Below are 11,512 nucleotides of genomic sequence, written 5' to 3'. Positions count from 1 at the left end.
TAGAATAGAATAGAATAGAATAGAATAGAATAGAATAGAATAGAATATATAAATAACAGTTTGGGGACAGTAGACAATTGACCATGTAGACTGACTATGAAATGTAAACTATTAAGAAGAGAAAAAGACAGAAGGTGAGTCATATTTTCTTCCATATTCTATCCTCCAGACTGGAGCTTCTGAGATAAAACAAAGACTATGCTTGTAGCAGAGGAAACAACATAAAGACCTAAAGATCTGTGCAAAATTATTTTTTCAATAAACATTAAAAAAAAAACAACAAACACTCTGAGCCTAGGTTTTTCATTTCAGAATAAAGAATAAATAATTTGTCATTATGAAACACTCTATAGGACGGGTTTCAGATTGAAGCTGCATGTCCCCAGCTTTGATCATGTGCCTATACCGGAAGTTGGCACCTTACAAAATAAGGGTCAAATGCATCAGCTGCTTGCCTTATTGTTCATGAGCCAGGATGGTTTCCATATATATAAATATAATATATATAGAATATATATATTAGGAATTTCCATATATATATATATATATATATATATATATATATATTCCCACTTATATATATGGGAATTCCTAATATGTAAGTGGGAAAATTATTTTTAAATGGGACAAAAATCAGGATTTTAGTAAAAATCACGTCAAACAAAATTATAAGTAAAGTTTTATTGAAAAACAACCATGATTATGTTAGTAATGGCTTAGCTAATGCTGTCATTGAACTTCAACAAGGACCCGCATTCCTATGTGTTAGAAATGCAGAAACAGGGCTCCAAAGGCCCAGTGTCTCTAGATATAATTAATACCATTAGCCAATGAGTAATTATGGAATCATGCATTAAAATTAACTTGAATGAACTTTATAGAAAAAAAATGGAAGAGAAGATAAAGAAATTTTCAAGATATTTTTCTTGTAGTCAGTCTCTATCAGGTATTGAACATGTTGGGCTCAATTCTTTGTTTTTCTGATTATTATTAGAAAGTCTGTGTGAGTTTTGAGAGTTACTGCTCTAATATGTTATTTCAAAAATTGATTTCCTTTTGTTTTGTGGGGGGCGTTCCCTATATGCTTCTGTATGTATCATACGCATGCCTGAGGAGGGGAGAAAAGCGTGTTGGATCCCTTAGGCAGGTATGAAACACCATGTGGACAGTGGAAACCAAACCTGTCTCCTCTGCAAGAGCAGCAGATACATCTCTCCAGCCCTGATATCCATTTGTTGTTTCTGTTTGTGTATTTGTTGTTGGCTTTAATAAGATTCCAAGAAACCGTAAGGACTCTGAGTGCAGCATATATGAACTGCAAACACAGACATGGAAAAAGCCATTTCATCCTGTGGAAGAGCGGGCACAATTATCCAATCCACGGAGCTAACCTGCACTGAAGAGTCTAGCCCCTTTACACCGGCAGCAAGAGGCTGGAGTGATGGGGGATAGGACTGCCCTGTTCTCAGAACTGTTACAGAATTTCCATTCTCTAGGTAATTTCCTCCAAGGACTTTCCAAACAGTTGAATTACTTATATTGCCCCAAACTACCAAGATACATTCTGTGCTAAATGATTGTTATTCAGGCAAGTAATTCTACACTTTCTTTACACTTTCCTCTTCTGCTTGTCTCATTGTCTGCAAGGGGACAACCCTCAGCCCCACCCCCTTTCCTCTTATTATTTTTCCATACATTGTAAATTTTTTTTAGTTTGCCAAATTGTAACTGTTGTTTTGTTGAAAATATATTTTTCCAGATGATAAAAAAAAAAAACAACCGTGATAATTTGTTTTAATGTTGTCATGGTTCTTTCACTTCTTATAGACAGAGTTGACCCTTGTGACAGGGACTATACCACCCGTAAGGCCTGACATATTCACCGTCTAAGGCTTTGCAGAAACACCATGAAGAGTGAAGAGCACTACTAGCAATAAATATATATTTACACCATTTACATATTTTAAATTTTATTTAACATACCACTTAAAGAAACACCAGTGGCAGTGAATTGTGTGTTTAAAATGTGTAAAAGTAAAATACGTGAGAGAAATGATAAGAGGGGAACAATAAAAGCACAATGGTGTACAAGTCTTAACTATTATCTCAGGGATATTCTGTGTTTAAGGCTGCTATCTCAAACATGGGCAGCTTACAAAACGATCATTTAGGTGTCATAGTTATGAAGCTGATGTCCAAAGTGAAGTAGCAACCAACTCAGGCCCTGAAGAAAGCCCTGGGTTTTGCTAATAAACAACTTATTGACATATTGAAGGAATGGGAGGAAGAGAGGGAGTGAGAGAAAGAAAGAGAGCACACATCTCTTCTTATAAGAGTATTTATCTTAGCATAAGCATTTCTGCCATCACGACTTAATTATTTCCAGAATATGTAGTTGCAAATACTATCACAACAACACCACAAAATACTCTGATATATGAATTATAGGAATGTAGTGGAAACACAAACGTTTACTATTAGGATATAATATTAATTAAAGTTATATTTTAATGTGTTAAATATGTCCATTTTTATATCAAACTCTATTTTTAAGGTATATAGACTAAAATATATAATAAATAGAATACTAAAGGACACTCAAATAGAAAAAGCAAATCTTAGGAAACAAAGAACAGATACAATAGAAAAAAGTGATAGTCTTAAACCTAGCTATATTATTAGTTACATTAAATATAAACAGACTAAACCTTCTAATTAACAGACATAAAGTATTAGACTGAACAAAAAGTCAAGGTCAAATACATGCTCTCCATAAAATATGTTTTTAATTATAAAAATGTACATTGAGCCTGGAGAGATGGCTCAGGGGTTAAGAGCACTGGCTGCCTTTCCAGAGGTCCTGAGTTCAATTCCCAGCAACCACATGGTGGCTCCCAACCTTCTATAATGAGATCTGGTGCCCTTTCTGGCATGTAGGCAGAACACTGTATACATAATAAATAAATCTTAAAAAAAAATAAAAATGTACATTGGTTGGAACTAAAATGATGACAAAAGATACAGTACACAAAAGCGTGTATTAGAAAGTATGTTGATTATATTTAAAAATTAGGCAAAGAAGAGAAATAATTATTACAATGAGGAAGGTCATGTATAAATGAAAGAATCACACGATGATAAAGATCTGAAATATACTAGCAAACAATTTGGAAACACTAATTGTGGAAATTTGGAAAAACTACGGCACAACTTACATCATTTTAAAAATTTTTACATCATTCATGTGTGCATGCGTGAGTGTGTATGGTCATACAATGGCATATGTGTGGATGCCTGAAGAGAACATAAGTGTTAAGAAGAGAGTTCAAATGTCTAGAACTTAAGTGACTATTAAGTGGGTGTGGTCGTCCATCTGCAGTCCCAATGTGCAGGAAGAGGAGACAGGGGATCCCTGCCGCCACCAGGACAGTTACAACAGCAAGATTATTGAGTGCTGGTTCCAGTGAGAGACCCTGTTTCAACATATAAGGTGGACAATGATTGAAGAAGAGACACGGCATCAACCCCTGACCTCCGTAGGCACATATAATAGGGGCATGCACACCTGTATACACATGTGCTCATGAACAGGCAGGTACATATAGAGACACAGATCACATACACACACATGCCAAAAGAAGAAAAAAGGACGTAGGATAGAAGGTGATTCAGGGGGGAGCGGGGGGGGGGGGACTTGAGCTATGTAATCTACAATGTCAAATTGAAGTATTGGTATTGGCAGTAAACAGGGAAAACATTAAAGCAAGAGATATTACCAAGAATGAAGATGAATGGATCATAACGATAGAAGAATTAATTGTGAAGGCTGAAAAATGAAAGTGCACCTAAAACTAAATCCTGAAATGAGTAAAGCAAAAGCCGACAGACACTTCAAAAAGCAAAAAGTAAATTAGATAACTCTACAGGGATACCTGGGGATTCTGACGCTCCTCCCAGAACTCTATGGGTAAACAGAAAATCAGTAACCAAAAAGACTGAAGTCTTATGGGCTGACCTTGAGAAACAGACATAAACATATCTGTTTCAAGAGCACATGGATTATTTACCAAGAACCCCTATCCACTGAGCCATGAATCATGTCACAGCACCTTAAAAGGATTGAAAATCTTCATCTTATCCTTATTTAATTACTTGTTCAAAACATGTTTGAAAGAGGCCTCTGCTGGTGAACCCTACAAAGCCATGTCTTTCTACATGAACACAAAGCTCAGCTTAGAAAGCACTTATCAAATGAATTTTTAAAAATGAGTTCTGTTTTCTTCCTCCATTTTCTTTCATGAACTGTATGATATCTCATAATATAGAGGAGAAAAACAACCTTTTATGCAATCAATCGAAAGATAAATGATCAGAACTCAGCGGCTCTGAAAACTCATCACACTGTAATTACATTATTAAAATGCAGCAAACAGTAAAAGCCCTTGGTGTGTTCTTTCAAATAAATGAAATATTTTTTACATTGAATGAACCATCTTAAAGGAAAGAATGTACTATCAAGAATGATTCTTTCTTTTTGTTTTTTTTGTTTGTTTGTTTGTTTGTGTTTGTTTGTTTGTTTGTTTTTCAAGAAAGGGTTTCTCTGTGTAGACTTTGCTGTCCTGGACTCACTTTGTAGACCAGGCTGGTCTCAGTCTCACACACCTACCTCTTGTCTCCACGAGTGCTGGGATTACAGCTGTGCACCACCATGCCCAGATGAATGATTCTTTCCTAATTCAAATAAGACTTAGGAATGTAAGCCATGGCTGTCTGACATGTTGTTTTTAGAGATCAGTGAAATGTGTACCTGTTCTAGGAGAAAAGCAATCTGTTAGATTGAAACATGTGAGGCTCTGACACCACACACATGGCTGCCCTGGTACCCAACTCTCTTTTCACTAATCTGGTGACAGTGCCACGTTGTTTCTTTAAAATATGTGGAGTGAGGAATAAGTGTGTTTCATTTTGTTTTGCTTTTAGTGAGGCTGGGACTCAAATCCAGGTTTCCCTCATGCATGCTGGGCAAGTGCTCTATTAACAGCGAGCCTCACCAAGCCCAAATTCTTCCTTCCTGTTTGACTATCGAAGGCTTCTGGTATTGACATCAAGTCATGTTTTGACATAAATACTAGAGTTATTCTTGAATGTCAGAATGAAAGTAAGAGAAATACAAGAGGTATTCATTGCTGATATATTATATATGGTGTTCACCGAGCTAGAAATCTAGGAGAGATGAGAAAAGGAGAAAAAGTCCAGGGGTGGGGAAATATGGCATGCAACTAGATGAGATAATCTCAGTACTAGCAAAGGCAGTGGAGGAAATAATTTGAGAACAATGATTAAATGAAGGCTAATCCCACAGCGCATAGTCACAGGGCAGACAGCAGACAGGACTGGAGATACCTGCTCAGACGTGAAAAGCAGATCAGGAAAATAAGTTTGGTAAACTGGGTCCTAAGCCTGCAATTTGTACAGTACTACAGCTGAAAAACAGAAACAGGTTTTATGAAGACCTCGACAGACCCACAGGTCAGAAACTGGATCTAGATGTATGCAAATAAAGGTTCAAATACTTACTCAAAGCAACCAATTTTAGCAAGGAGAACTTGGACAAATTAGATTAGCTGCCATCCCACAAGGTGTAATTACTGAGTTATGACCCTGGAGATGAAAATATAGCTACTATGCTGACCCACACAGTGAACGGTAAGCATGGGGAACCTCATCGAGGGTGTAGACTGGCAGGCCAGCTGGAGAAGCAGCACCAAGATGGGGCTGATGCTCAGGCTCCTACAGAGTTGCTCTACAGGAGAGCTGGGACAAAGAAAAAAGTCTGTGGGCATGCTCAATAACTACAAATAAAAGCGGGTCAAGTGAAAACCAAATTAATTCCACTAGAAGAATGAGTTGTAAGGCAATGTTAATCTTTATATCATTTTTGTTTAACTTAAATATCTCCATATAGCTGCAATACTGGTACCCATATGTCAAACACAAATTATAGAAATGAGAAAAGACTCAAAGCAGAAGACATTGTCTGACCATATGGTAACCCTAAGAATTAAGACTCAAACACATAAAAGGCCATTTCAATGACTACCATGTTAGCACATTAGTAGTGGATATTTGTGAAATGAAATAACATTGCTTACTTTTGCTCAGTAACAAAGGCCATTTAAAGAACTCTAGCCCAAGATTTTATGAAGAATTTATTTACACAGAAGATCCAAAGTTTCCAAATTGAAAATCTCTGTGGAGAAGGTCAACAACATCAGTTCCACGGACAAAGAAAATAAAACAGGTCACATTTGCTGTTGAATGCTATCTGTACTAAAAGGACAGGTAGAGCCGGTCCTGCCCACAGTCCTGTCACAGACCTAGCACACCCCCTTTCGCTGTGGCCTGGTGAGGCAGCCCGGTCAGGGGTAGAGATCAAACCGCAGGCAACAGAGTCCATATCAGAGACACCCCGGATCTCCTTAATAGGAACCCACATGAAGCCTGAGCTGTCCATGGCTACATCTATGTAGGAGGCCTAGGTCAGGTCTATGAATGGTCCTTGGTTGGTTCTTCAGTTTCCACAAGCCCCTCAGGGCCCTGATTAGTTGGCTCTGTTGTTCTTGTGGAGCTCCAGTCCCCTCCAGGTCCTTCTGTCTATCCTCCACCCCTCTCTGCACTTTTCCACCAGTTTGTTTCTTCCAATGTTTGTCTGTGAGTCTCCACTTCTGTTTGGATCTGCTTCTGGGTGTAGCCTCTCAGAGGACAACTATGCTAGGCTCCTGTCAGCAAGCGTAGCAGAGTATCCTTAATAGTGTCAGGGGTTAGCTCTTTCGCATATGGTGGGCTAGGCATTGGTTGGACATTCCCTCAGTCTCTGCTCCGTCTTTATCCTTGCACATCTTGTAGACAGACGTGGGGTTGAAGTCTTTGTGGGTGGGTTTGTACTCTCCCCACCCCCCCTCCCTTAGGAGTCCTGTCAAGTTAGAGTCTGTCTCCATGACTCCTGCTACTAGGAGTCTCCGCGAGAGTCACCCTCATATCCTCCCAGAAGCCTATGCTATCTTAGGTCTCCAGGTTCTTAGTCCTCCTCTAAGGCCCTCTGACAAACGGTGTGTCAATATTGGGACTCTTCCTGAAAGTTGGATCCTGCCCCAAGTCCAGCATGCAGTTGTCCATGTCATCTGTGTTGTTACAATAAACCTTAACCAGTCCCGTCACTGACTCAGTTTGTCCCTTGCCAACAAGATGTCTCTTCCTGGACCCAGGTGCCTCCATCCTATTGCCACTCTTAACCACCAAATTATCTGGTCACTGGTACACCTTTACACCCAGAGTGTACCTACTCAGCCTTTTTTTTCTTTACATGAAGGATCCCTCCAAGATAATGTGAAGTCCACACCTTCCAAATGACTACATGAACACACCTGCACTTATTCTCTTAATAAGGCTAACAATATTATGTTGAGCTACTTTCACTATCCAGGTCCTAGGCCATGGGCTATTGTGAGAAAATCATTAAAACAAACTGAGATGCATTTCCTAATCTCCCAGGTGTACATGGGAATCTAGGTTTATAGAAAAGATGCCTAGAATCAGTTCGTCTCTTTTACAAACCATTGCTGAGCAAACACTCTTGAGTGCAGAGAGAAGAACCAAGCTCATTACAGAGGAAAATGGAAACAACTCACAGCTAATGATGAAACTAATGAGTTACAAAGTTTATTCCCTATCATTTCCAACAGGTGTAAAAGGCAAAATTGGGATAGGTCACCTCTGAGGCCTCCTCAAGCTCTTAGAGTCTTTAATCTGTGGAGAACAGAATCAAGACATTTAATGTTAAACCCACAAAATCTTCCTGACTGCAGACCACTTTCTGTAGTATTAACATAGATCTGGTATAGCTTAAATGCATGATTTTAAAAGGCAGACGAAGAACACACACTATGAACTGAGTAGCCACACTTAAACTTAATAATCTTTAGAGTACCTGTGAGGATTTTTGAGAAATCAAACTTATATTTCTTATTTATCAGCTTGTTTTCAGAACTGAGGGTGCAACAGAGGTTGTGAATGCAGTGTTATATGGAAATTTTTTTTTTTAAATTACTCAGGAAATGAATGTCACTGATAAGAAATTTAAAGAATTCCTCTCATCGTTTTGCAGTCTATGGCCATGAAGGCAATGAGGAAACACCTGTCAGAAAGAAAGTCATAATACTTCATCCTGCTGGCTACAACTGAGTGGCCCCAATTTTCACTCATTGGCATTTTGAAGATATGATGCTCCTTTGCAAAATGTCTTAATAGTTATGAATGACAGTTTTCAATATAAATACCTAATGTGTTTTTCTATCAGATTAGTTTGTTATGGAATAATGTACATCAATTTCATGCATAATTTGCACTCTTATAGCTGAAACACCAAGTGGAAACATTATCATTAAATGTTGATCTGTGAAGCAAAAAAAAAAAAAAAGTAGTCATACTTTAAATTTAAACTCAGACCCATGTTTACTGAGCCACAAGAGCTAAGAATTCTGCAGAGAAATCATACAGCTTCCCCAAAGAGACTTCTCCCAGAACAGCTTTCTATTCTCACTGGCTGGATGTTGTTTATGATACTATTTTTAGACATGGAAGGCTGCCATTCCCTCAAAAGAGCAGAGGTTGTTTTAGACCCCAGTGATTGGCCGACAAAGGTCTGAGACCCACACTACCCCTGCCTGCTTTGATTCAGTTTATTAACCCAGAATGGTCACTACATTTTTAACTGCTAGAGACAAAAAAGAAGAAAAGCTCAGGCTCATTAGTTTGCATTTTACTTAGGACCACTGATGCATCAAAGAAGAGCCGCAAAAATCAGAGCTTTCTAGCTGTATTTGCTCACTGGCCTTTAGAAAGTATGTCAACCCTGGGCCTAGAATATCTAATAAATTGCCCTTTGTCACATAGATAGAGCATCGATATTATAGCCAGCAAAGACAAACCCTTTGTCTCATGCTTGGTAGCATAGATAGATAATAGATGATAGATAAATAGATAGAGAGATAGATAGATAGATAGATAATAGATGATAGATATAGAGAGATAGAAGATAGATAGTGATAGATAAATAATGAAGATAGAAAGATACATACATATTTACATACATAGGTTTAAAACAAAACCCTTATTTTTAACTATTGAAATGCTTACCAAAAACTACTTCCTTTCTCTTTCTAAAACTTCTCCCATTTATCTGCAGGTTCAGCCTCTTGGCTAACACCAGTTTCTCTACTTCCTGCTCTGGTCATTTTCTTTTGAGGAACTACCACCATGATCATGCTTTACACAGTCCTCTCCCTTGTCTTTTGTAGCAGCTCTAAACAGATTTCTTCAGAGCACTTGGCTTGGCAACGAACATTTTGCTCTTCTTCATCGGCCTGTCCACTTAGAGTATAAACCCAATGTGACTAGAGTCCATGTTCACTGTCTTACCTCATTCTTTTATAACTACTTATGATAGTTGGTACTAAGTATCCTGGTGCATGGCTATGCTTAATAAATACTGAACAGGTGATGGAGGGTGGGGGCGAATGACCAAATGAGAAAATTAGGAGACAAAAGAAAAGGAAAAGCTAAAGAAAGAAAAGATAAGGAAATGAATTTTTTGAGACGTGGTTATCGCCCCCAAAGATCTATTTCATTTGAAAAATAAAGCCACAACATAGAGAATACAGACCCAATACCAGATGCTTTGTTCAGTTCTTCACCCCCCACAGTTGTCATAACATATCACAAGTGACATAAAAGAACATAAATTTATTCTCCTGTTCTGAAGACCATTGAAGTAATTAACAGTCATGTTTTCCCTAGAGTTTCTAAGAGATGTTTCTTCTGTTCCCTCTTCCAGCTCCTGACTACCGTTACTGGCATCCCTGACTGTGGCTGTGCCACTCCAGCCTCAGCTTCTGTCTTACATGCTTTACTCTTTCCTCTCTCTCTCGCTCTTGTCTGTCTACTTGTGTACACAGACACTTGCATGTGTCTATGTACTTGTGTGTGCACATGCTTTGTGTGTGTGTTCCGTTCCTCTCTGTCACTGGACTCAGGCTCTTTTGGGTAATTTCAAAACCCTTAATTATATCTGCAAATGTCCCCTTTACAAATCTGATCACATTCCCGAGTTCCGGGAATAAGAATACGACTATTTGAAAGGAGCCTCCAATCCATCCTCTGCACTTAACCTTAGAATCCCAGTGCATGCAAGGGCTCTTTTGTTCCTTCTCGGGCCAGAAAAATTCTACTACTAACATGAAAAGACTGGTGTGTGAAGGCTCAATCTATCCAAGTTTAAGTACCCCCTTCATGAGGATGACACTCTACTGAGCAGGGTCACCTCTAAATTGCTCAACCTGCGAGCTGAATATATGAGAATCCCAAGTCGCCTTCTGCTCTCCTTCCACCTGCTTATAGATACACTGATACACAGAAATAGAGGCTGTGTCTCAGGTCACCCGGAAATTCCCAGTTACCCTCAGGGTTAATCAGACACCATCAGACAAGTTCTCTGAAATTAACTTCTTGCTTCTCTTAAGTCTGTTTAGTTCAGTGTTTCTTAACTGTTCACAGAAGGTTGAATGCCTTCCATAAGCAGAACAGACCCACAGTTGTGTAAGACATGGTGAAGGGGTTATGTTATTTTTACTCCACTCTGGCAGTCATAAAAGTATGTATTTTTTTTAAGTTGGTGTGCAAAGAACACTGGAGCATCTCTCCTGGTGACAGGAGATTTGACTAATAAAGAAGTCACTTTAATACAGGGTCACTTGTATGAGAGCCATCAGTGCTGTGAGTAGACACAAGGTGTGGTGAGTATCTGGTTCCTCACTCCCCTCAGAGTCGACTGGCCTGACATTCAAACAAATTTAGTGCCTGGTGAAAATTCCCCTCTTCATGCCATGAGAAAATTAATACCTCTTCCTAAAGTAAACAATTTGCCCCTTTCTCCAACTGGATCAGACCAGTTATAGATCATCTGAGTCAGAAGAAAAATAGAGCCAGGGGAATGGAAGGGTCGAAAGCCAACCACCTAGAAATTTATGTCAGAATTTATGCTTACTCTCCTTTATTGCAAACAAATATGACGCTTTAATACCATGGAGGCGAAAGGAATTGCTTTGGCTTGTAAGCCTGTAGACGAGGCAGAATGGAAAAGCAACTTTCATATAAGAGTCAAACCCTGCCCTTCACCTTGGTGAAGAATGAAAAGTCTATGTGCTGTTTCTTTTACCTCTGCTGGAATGTGGGCTTTGACTGGCACTGTGAAGGGGAAACTAACAGTGATTGAGTGGTTTTTGCTTACCTGATCGTTCTGTAGTAATTACATCATTTTACAGCACACAACCACCCTTGAAAGGAGAAAAAAAAAACCCTCATTTTTTTAACTCAAGAAAATTGACACCCGAAAAACCTCAGATCTTACCAAATTTCACCCAGCTGATTTGTCATGGCACAAGGAAAGCCAAAAACA

The sequence above is a fragment of the Psammomys obesus genome, unplaced genomic scaffold, assembly GCF_907164565.1.
Source record: "Psammomys obesus unplaced genomic scaffold, mPsaObe1.curated_primary_1811, whole genome shotgun sequence".
NCBI lineage: Eukaryota > Metazoa > Chordata > Mammalia > Rodentia > Muridae > Psammomys > Psammomys obesus.
This window is presented reverse-complemented; position numbering follows the sequence as displayed.